The sequence below is a fragment of the Orycteropus afer genome, unplaced genomic scaffold (assembly GCF_000298275.1).
Source record: "Orycteropus afer afer isolate SDZICR_OR568_19922 unplaced genomic scaffold, OryAfe1.0 scaffold00088, whole genome shotgun sequence".
Lineage (NCBI taxonomy): Eukaryota > Metazoa > Chordata > Mammalia > Tubulidentata > Orycteropodidae > Orycteropus > Orycteropus afer.
Genome location: NW_006921675.1, coordinates 2837781 through 2848346, shown reverse-complemented (window position 1 = coordinate 2848346; position 10566 = coordinate 2837781).

The following is a 10566-nucleotide window of genomic DNA, read 5'->3' as shown; positions in this document are numbered from 1 at the left end:
TACAACAGTGGTTTTCAAAGTGTTGTCTGCAGACCCCAGATTCTATACTATTTTTATAGTAATACTAAGACTTTATTTGCCTTTTTCACTATGCTAACATTTGCACTGGAAGTGCAAAAGTAATGGTGAGCATATTAGTTATCTGCTGCTACATAACAAATTAAGGAAGGTTGGGCAATCTACTTCTGTAGTGATATTGCTTGGAAACCCAAGGAGGGGTTGCTATGAGTCAGATCTGATTGGATGGCAAACGCACCAACAACAACATAACAAATTGCCCAGTTAAAAAACAGAAAACAAACAAATGAACAAAAAAACATGTATTATCTCAGTTTCTGAGGATCAGGATTCCAGGTTTAACTTAGGTGTACAGTTCAGGTTTTGGCTCAGAGTCTCTCAGGAGGATACAGTTATGATATTGACCAAGGCCACAGTCATCCAAAACCTTGGCAGACTGGAAGATCCACCTCCAAACACCTTCACATGGCTGTTGTCAGGAGGTTTTAGTTTTTCACCATATGGGCCTCTCCAAAGAATGGCTTACAAAATGGCAGATAACTCCCACCACCACCACCACCACCACCACCCAACAAGGGATTCAAGAGAAAGAAAGAGAGCAACTAAGACAAAAGCCACAATGTCTCTTATATCCTAATCACAGGAGTAATACCCATTACTTGCACCATATTCTGTTAGACTTAGAGACACAACCGTGGGAGAATGTGAGAGGAGATAAAACAAGTGGGTGACTATTAAGAGAATAGGTTTATTAGGGGTCATCTGGGAACCAGGCTAGCACAGTGGGTAAACTCAAGGTGGTAATGCTAAATTGTACTAGTAATCATTGTGTTTTTCTCTGTCATAAAGTTTCACTTAAAAATGACTTTAATGAAGCATTAAAAATTGCTAACTTTACCAAATCTAAACCCTGGAATATATCTTTTCTTCACTTTCTATCTGGAAATAAATTTAGACTTACAGAAAGTTTACAGAGTTCATGTATATCCTTCACCCAGTTTCCCGTAATGCGAGGAACTTACACACCCATAGCAAAATTATCAAAACCAGGAAATTAACCTGGGTACAAGATGATTACCTAAACTAGAGATCTTATTTGGATTTTTGTCACCTTTTCTCCTAATGTACTTTTTCTGGTCCAGGAACCTGAATCCCATAGTGAATTTTGTTGTTCTATATCCTTAAGTTTTCTCCAATCTGTGACAGTTCCTTGGTTTTTCTTTGTCATTCATGATCTTGCCCCTTTTGGTGAGTACTAATAAGTTACTTTGCAGAGTGTTTCTCAATTTGCGTTTACAGAATATTTTCTCATGATTAGATTAGTATTTTGCCCTTTTGTCAAGAATATCAGAGTAATGAAGTTGTGTCCTTCTCAGTGCTCTATATCAGAAGGTACATAATGTTGATATGCCTTATTTCTGGTGGTGTTAGCCATGCTAATTTGGTTAAGGTAGCATTGGTCAAGTTTCAATGGCCTCATGGGTATTTGTTTGACTCTGGGGATTATAACCAAATTCTAGCATTATTTACTTTGTTGCTCATGTTGTTCCAGCTTTGCCTACTGATTGCTCTTTCAGACTGACTCCTATGGACTTTTGGCAAGCCCCTATCCCTTTTCAAGCACTTCCTTCTATTCTGTTACAAAATATTCCAAACTCATCTTGCATCTTCCATTCCCAAATCCTGGAATCTACAATTTTTCCAGTGGAACTCCAGTTCATTTTATGGGAGAAATCAAGATCTAGGAACTGTCCTTGTTTTAGTTGTACATCCTCACCAACAACTGTTGCTTTTTGTTTTTGTAATAGCCATCTTAACGCAATGCAACGCAACCACTGCCATGGAGTTGGATCCGACTCATAGCTACTCCTCCTTGGGTTTCCAAGGCAATATCACTACAGAAAAAGATTGCCTAACCTTCCTTCTGGGGAGTGGCTGGTGGGTTTGAACTGCCAGCCTTCTGGTTAACAGTCAAATGCCTTAGGCACTATGTCACCAGAGCTCCCAATAGCCATCCTAGTGGGGATGGAATAATATCTCATTGGGGTTTTAATTTTTATTTCCTTAATGACTAATAATATGGAACATATTTTCATATGCTTGTTGGCCATTTACATTTCTTTGGTGAAACGTCTATTCGAGTCCTTTGTCCCTTCTTTAAGTGTTTTGGTTTTTTTTTGTCTTTTTGTTTTTAAGTTGTAGGAGTTCTTTCTATGCCTGTATATTAAACCCTTATCAGAAGGGAAAGACTTACACAGTGAAAACTATAAATCATTACTGAAAGAAATTAAAGAAGACCTAAATAAATAGAAGACATTCCATGTTCATGGACTGGAAGACTCGATATCATTAAGATTTCAATATCACTCAAGCAATCCATAGATTCAACACAATCCCCATCAAATTTCCAAAAGCCTTTTTTGCAGAAATGGAAAAGCCAATCCGTATATGGAACTGGAAAAGGCCTAAATAACCAAAGCAGTCTTGTGATGAAATATATATACCAAGACAGTTGCCATTTCAACCATTTTTATGTGTGCAAGTCAGTGACATTGATTGCAGTCATCATGTTGTACAACAATCACCACTATCCATTTCCAATTTTTTTCATCATCCTTAACAAAAACTCTCCACCCCTTAAGCAACACCCTCCACCACCACCACCCACCAACCTCTAGTAATTACTAATAACTTTGGTTTCTATGCATTTGCTTAATCTGGTTATTTTATATAAGTGACATCATATAATATTTGTCCTTTTGTGTCTGATTTATTTCACTCAGTATAATGTTTTCAAGGTTCACCCATGTTGTAACATGTATTAGAACTTCATTTCTTATTATGGCTGAATAATACTCATACACACATACACACACACACATATCATATTTTGTTTATCCATTTATCTGTTGATGGGCACTAGGATTTTCCTACCTTTTGGTTACTGTGAAAAATTCTTCAATGAACATCAGTTTGAGTTCCTGCTTTCAATTGCTTTGGGTATATATATATAATATTGGAATTACTGGTTCTTAAAGTACTTAACATTTTTAGGAACTGCCAATTGTTTTCCAAGAGCCTGTACTATTTCACAATCCCACCAGCAATGGATGAAGTTCCAAATGACCATTCTCTTTTATTGAACACAGTCTATTTTCTTCATTGCATGTCAATATCTATATATCTATATCTATATATATATATATATATCTATATATATATATATATATTTATTCATGATGGAATGTAAGTTCTATGAAGGCCTGGCCCAAATCTCTTTTCTCACCCCTCCACCCCCCCATTCCCCACACTCCATCCCCCACACTTCCCACAACAAACACAAGAGTAGCACCTACCTAATACCAACGATACTTTCATAGATCCTAGACACATTTACTTTTGGAGACCCACCCCACCCTGTATCACATCACGCTTGTTAAAATACACCTATTAGACGAAACCAAACCCACTCTTGGGTCAATTCCATCTTATAGTGACCCCCACTGGGTTTCCTAAACAGTAAATCTTTATGGAAGTAGATTGTCCCGTCTTCCTTCCATGGAGTGGCTGGTATGTCTGAACCACCAACCTTCTGGGTAGCAGTCAAATGCCTTAGGCATTGTGCCACTAGAGCTCTTTAGGCCACATTTAATATAATTGTTTTGGTTTTATTATAAAATATTTGAAAGGATTAGGGTGGCTTTTATAGGTCTTATCATTTTGAGTAATGTTTGTGAAAGAGTTTGAAATGGACAGAAAAAAATTACTGGATATCTTCGATGGAAAGCTGTACGTTGTCCAGAGCACCTCCTTCCAGGTTATCTGATCTATGGGGTTTACATTTCCATTGTCTTTGAGCTATTTGACAACCCTGTAAGTTGTAGATATCTGATAGCAATGCAGGTCATTCTTGTCTATAACATGACAATAAATTATGTCAAGTAAAGGGACGATTGATTTCCTCTCCCCTCACTGTGGAGAAAGCCAGTTTTACATTTATCTGCAAATTCATTTAAGAGCTTATAGGAATCTCTGCTCTTTGAAATATCCTTGGAACCAGTTGTAACAACCCTCTGGGTCTCTTATTAATTAATGAGTTAAATAAAATTATTGGCATGTGTCTTAGTTACCTCAGGCTGCCGTGACACCACCACCACCAACAACAACAACAACAAAAAAAAAACACAAGTGGATGACTTTAAAAAACAAGAACTTATTGTCCCACAGTTTTGGAAACTAGAAGTCCAAATCAGAGTATCAGCTCTAGGAGAGGGTCCTTCTTTGTTTCTTTCAGCTTCTAGTAGGCTATAGGCAATCCTTGGCATTCCCACGCTTGTGGATTCATCCACCTACGTCTTCACAAGGCATTCCCTCCTGTATATATGTGTATGTGTCTCTTCTGTTCTTTTTATAAATTACCACTCAGAAGGGATTAGGTTAGGACCTACAAGGGGTTAGGACTTCCACATAACTTTTTGGAGAGCACAATTTAGTCCATAACATGTACTCATTTTATATTTGTATAGAAATTGTGATTTTACCTTTTTAAAACAAATTATTCTTTAATAGTTTTGGAGATCTTCCACCAAAGTGATCAATGGATTCAGCTGACAAATCCAGGGAAATTGTAATGTCAGTGGAGTACATCAAGGGTGTAGCTTAAGGCCAAGCACGTCACGTCATAACTACCAGCAGGGAGCCCAAAGTAGCACTAGACCTTTACTGACTCTCTGCTTCTCTAGTTTTATTTTGTTTTTTCCTCTGTCACTAATTTTGTTTTGTTTGTTTGTTTTATGGCTGAGGAGTTATTCCCCACTGGTAGCAGCAATGATTAGGAATTTCATTTTATAGTCTGACCTTTTCATGATCTCTGTAAATAGATTAATGAATTACAGAGATCTATTTTCTGCTGAGTAAGAGATGACAGAGAATCTTCTTGGTTAGTCTTTCTGTTTGTCAGCTTTTCTAGTTTGAGTTCACAGTACTTTATGCCCACTGAGGAAAAGAATAGCTCTGAGACTAGTGGTTTGTTGTTGTTGTTTCTGTGCCTCTTATGTCTTTTAATCTGTGGGTGAAATTGTAGAATTAAAGTTCTAAGCTATGTTTGTATCGTATCTGTGACTCAGGTTTTTACCTGTTGTTGTTTGAGTGGGACATTTTTTTCTACCTTCAGAGGCCATTAGTAAATTTGATTATAAATATCTTAAAGAAGCTCTACTCTGATTGGCTAAATTAAAATATTCCTAAAATTCTAAGAAGATAAAAAAAACTTCTAATATTTTAAATATGCTACACTAAAAAAATCTTATAGAAACTAACTCAGAAGCATTTTAAATCCTAAGCTCACATAATCAAGGTAAAGATTTGGCAAATTGCTTGCTGAAAGTGAGGATGACCTGAAGCACTTACTGATGAAGATTAAAGACTACAGTCTGCAGTTTGATTACACCTCAAAATAAAGAAAACAAAAGTCCTCACAACTGGTCCAATAAACAGCTTCATGGTGGATGGAGAAAAGATTGACGTTGTCAAGGACTTCATATTACTGGGTTCTACAATTAACACCAATAGAAGCAGCAGTTGAGATATCAGACAATGTACTGCATTGGGCAAATCCATTGCAAAGGACCTCTTTCAAGTGATGAAGAGCAAAGATGTCTCCCTGAAGGCTAAGGTGCAGCTAACCTAAGCCATGGTATTTTCAATCACCTCTTATGCATGTGAAAGCTAGATAATGAATAAAGAAGACCAAAGAAGAGTTGATGCTTTTGAGTTGGGATCTTGGAGGAGAATGCTAAGAGTACCATGGACTTCTAAAAGGACTAGCAAATCTGTCCTGGAAGAAGTACAGCCAGAAGGCTCCTTGGAAATGAGAATGGCCAGACTTCGCCTCACTTACTTTGGCCATATTATCAGAAGGGACCATTATCTGGAGAAGGATATCATGCTTGGTAAAGTGGAGGATCAGTGAAAAAGGGGAAGGCCCTCAATGAGACGGATTGACACAGTGGCTACAACAATGGGCTCAGGTATAGCAAGGATCCTGAGGCTGGCACAGGACCAGGCAGTGTTTCGTGCACAGAGTTGCTATGAGTTAGAGATTACTCAACGGCACCTAACAACAACTTTTGGCAAATAAGACTAATGTACTGTGTTTGGTTGGGAAATCTACTTCCACAGTGATACTGCCTTGGAAACCCAGGGAGGGGTCGCTATGAGTTGGGTCTGACTCGATGGCACATAACAACAACAAACAGCAACAATGTGTTTGGTTTATTAAAAGAGTTATGTCTTCTCTGATTTATCAGTGTTAAGTATAATGGAAACATGCATTTTATTCTACCTTGGTTTGTTTTTCCCTATAATTTACAAGTTTGCTGATCAAATAAAGTGACATGACTAGTACATAATGTAAGGAGCTCTGGTGGTATAGTGGTTAAGGTTTTTGACTACTAACCCAAAGGTCAGTGGTAGGAACCCACCAGCTGCTCCACAGAAGAAAATGAGGCAGTCTGCTTCTGTAAAGACTTACAATCTTGGAAACCCAATGGGGATCCCTGTTCTGGTTACCAAATGCCACTCTGACAAGAATATACCACAAATGGGATGGTCTTAACAAACAGGAGTTTATTCCTGTGAGAACACAGTCTGGAGGCTTTAAATCCAAGTTCAAAGTGCCAGGCTCTAGGGGCTGGGTGAAAGTCCCTCAGCCTTGGGCTTCAGCTCTGCCTCCAGCTCCCAGCCCACTGAAGCTAGAGGCTTTTCTTCACTCAGACAGCTGCTGGCTGCTGAGGCCACCAAGTCCAAGGTTGACAAGTAAAAAGGCACAGTCCCGATGTTACCAAACCACGCGGCAGGCCATTCATTCAAGTCCATCGTAAGTCCCAAGGTAGGCAGAGCATGGCAGGCTGCTGAACAATGACATGGTTACATGTAGGGTCCAAGGTGCCATAAGCTAGAGACCATTCCCCAAGGCATCTGCTTATATACAGGAAGCAGACCACATCCGTAAGGCAGCTACACAGCTGCTCACAGTAGATTCCACCATGGAGATGATTACCAGTCTCATCATGGGGAATACTATATCCAGCTGCCCACCCACTCAACCAGGCCAGCCAAGTTGACACACAAATTCCACCCCTTGTCAACTTGGCATCTGTACAGATCTTCATTGGGTGGCATCTATTCAGATCTCTTCCACTAGGTGGCTCCAGTCCTCTAGTTCCTCTAAGTGGTGACCTCACCCCCTTGACCTGGCAGCCCATTCCTCTCCCTCTTGGGCATGGCAGCCCTGCCCCCTCACTCTTGGGCAACAGCTATGGCTCCATCCCTCTGGCTCACATGAACGAGCAGCCCCACAGTCCAGAACCAAGTTGGTGAAGGCCTGGCTCTTTGAAACCTAGGGGGCTATGCTGGTTCCACCTCCAAAGGCCATGGTCCTACCCTTTCAGGCTGAGGCAGCTCTGCTTCCATTTCCTTGGTCTCTCTGTTTTTGCCAATTAATGCCAAAGGCAATCCACTCCGCTGGAAATCTTCCTGCCCCAAAGCATTCAGCTTTCTTGCTCCATGGGCTGGCCAACCTGCTATTCCATTTCATGCTGGTCTTTTCAACCAATTAATGCCCGAATGCAACCCACTCCACCAGTAATCTGCCTAACCAAAGGCATCAAGCTTTCTCCTCCGTGGGCTGGTAAGGCTGTCGCTGTCTCATGCCGGGTCTCTCGGCTCTCCTACTGCCATCTCTCATGCCAGTCTCTGGGCTCTGCTCTTGCAATCTGTCATGCTGTATGCCAGGGTCTCTCTGATGGGGTCTTGGGTCAAGGATGCACTCCACTCCTGTTTCCACATTTTAGATATCTGTCAGAGCAGCACCCCGCTCTCGGTACCAAATTCTGTTCTGGTTACAAATGCCACACTGACAAGAATATACCACAAATGGGTTGGCTTAAACAAACAGGAGTTTATTCTTATACTGTTTGGAGGCTTTAAGTCCAAGTTCAAAGTGCCAAGTTCTAGGGGCTAGGTGAAAGCCCCTCAGCCTTGGGCTTCAGCTCTGCCTCCAGTTCCCGGCCCACTCTAGAGAATTTTCTTCACTCAGACAGCTGCTGGCTGCTGAGGCTGCCAAGCCCAAGGTTGACAAGTAAAAAGACACAGTCCGATGTTACAAGTCACACAGCAGGCCATTAATTCAAGTCCATTGTAAGTCCCAGGGTCAGCAGAGCGTGGCAGGCTGCTGAATACTGACACAGCTACATGCAGGGTCCATGTGTGCCATAAGCTAGAGACCATTCTCCAAAGCTTCTCCCTAAGGCAGCTACACAGCTACTCACAGTAGATCCTACTATGGAGTTGATTACCAGTCTCATCATGGGGAATACTACATCCAACTGCCCAGCCATTCAACCAGGCCCACCCAAGTTGACACAGAAACTGAACTACCACAATCCCTATGAGTCAGAATCCACTCGGTGGCAGTGAGTGTTTTTTAGTACATAATGGAAGTTTCTTTTAATGCAACTGAATCATTATTTTGACATACTTTATTTTGAGGATAATTATGTTCTGTAGTATGTCAGCTTAAAGATAATTTCCAAGATCTTTAGGTAACTTAAACCCTTGAACTGATAATAAATTGAATAATCAATGGATATCCATGGAATAGCTAGATAATTTCTAAGTAAGATAAAATACCAAAACATTAGTTTTACATGTATATAAACATACAGATATTATGTATGTATAATATTCATTTGCTTCTTACTTTTATATGCTATAGAGAAGATTTATCTATGGGTCATGTTAATAAACATATTCAATTTTATCACTTTAAGAATATGTAAAAGGGATGTGTGTGGCTTCAGAAAATTATTTCCATGAGTTTTTCTTGTCTCTTGTAATGCTGGTGTGCAGAAGATGTTCTTGGTTTTTAACCCTCACACCTACACACCCAGTTTCCTCTATGAAGTAGAAGTTAGGTACTTGCTTACAAGTTATGATTAATGAGCAGTTACAATAGTTTAGGAGCAATAAAATAAAACAAACTCACTGTCGTGGAGTTGAATCCGACTCATAGCAACCCCTCCATGGGTTTCCGAGGCCATATCTCTATGGAAGCAGATTGTCCAATCTTCCTCCTAAGGAGTGGCTGGTGGGTTTGAACCGCCAGCCTTCTGGTTAGCAGTCAGATGCCTTAGGCATTATGCCACCAGAGCTATAGTGACAGAGAAATCCTATTTATTACATATGTGCTTTGATTTTCCAAGGAAAATGAATATTTTTGTCCTTAAGTTTTAGTTCCCACATTTTTTAGTCTCCAGAACATTTAACACTCTTACAACTTGGTGACAACCATAATAGCTTCTGTTAATATGGATTATAACTATCAATATTTGCAATATAAAAAATTTAAACTGAGAATTATTAAAATATTGATATATTATTTAACTTGAACATGGAAATGATGAACAAATTACATGTTTATATAAATAAAACTTTAGAATTATAATAAAATTTTTATTTACCTGTGGACCTCTCAGATTTGCCCTAATATAAAGTGTCAATTTACTCCAGAAGAATGAAATGAAGGCCAAATTTGGAATGTGAATTCTATTTCTCTTTATTGATAGTACCTGAGTCTGAAAGAAGTTATGAAATGTGCAAAAATCTTACCAAAGGTCACCCTTTTCAATGGGTTTGCTTCCCTGAAGTGAGCCCTGGCAGCACAGTGGTTAAAGCACTTGGCTGCTAACCAAACGGTTGGCAGTACCAGCTGCTCTGTGGGAGAAAGATGTGGCAGTCTGCTTCCATAAATTTCTTGGAAATTCTATGAGGCAGTTCTATCTGTCCCTTGGAGTCACTATGAGTCAGAATCAACTTGATGGTAGTGGGTTTGGTTTGATGGGTTTTGCTGCCCTGGTTTATGGTGAATGCTTTTGTTTATAAAATGAATAGATATTCTTTTCATAAAGAACTCGACCTAGAGAAAAAGGATTCTGTGTCTTACAGAATGATTTTCCATATTTTATGTTGACTTTAGCATGTCCTTGAGAAGAAAAAAAGAGAACAATGATTTCTCATTCATGAAAAAGGAAGGTTCTTTACTATTGTATTTCTACCAATGTATATTTTTAAATATGTCATTGTCACTTTGATGACAATGTTGTTGTTGTTGTAGGTAATCAAATATTTTCTCTCAGGCATCCATGTACCTGTCTTGATTAAATGTACAAAACACCTCATTTTCTTTTTTTAATATTTGTGTTCCCTAAACAGGTCAGCCACAGGGACCCAGGCAAGGGTGGTAAGAGAGGATTCCAACAGGGAGACAAAACTGTCTGTCGGTTTGTCCTACTGTGTGATGTGTTGAGGTGAGTTTTGAGGCTGAGCTACTGGTGTTTCTAACCCAGCGGGATCCACATGGTGCACAGGTACCAGCCCAGCTAACAGACTGAGACAGACTAGGAAGAAGGAGGAGGCCGTCCACTTCTCAAATAATTGGCATGGGAAAACCTTATGAATAGCAAAGAAACACTGTTTGATACATTACCA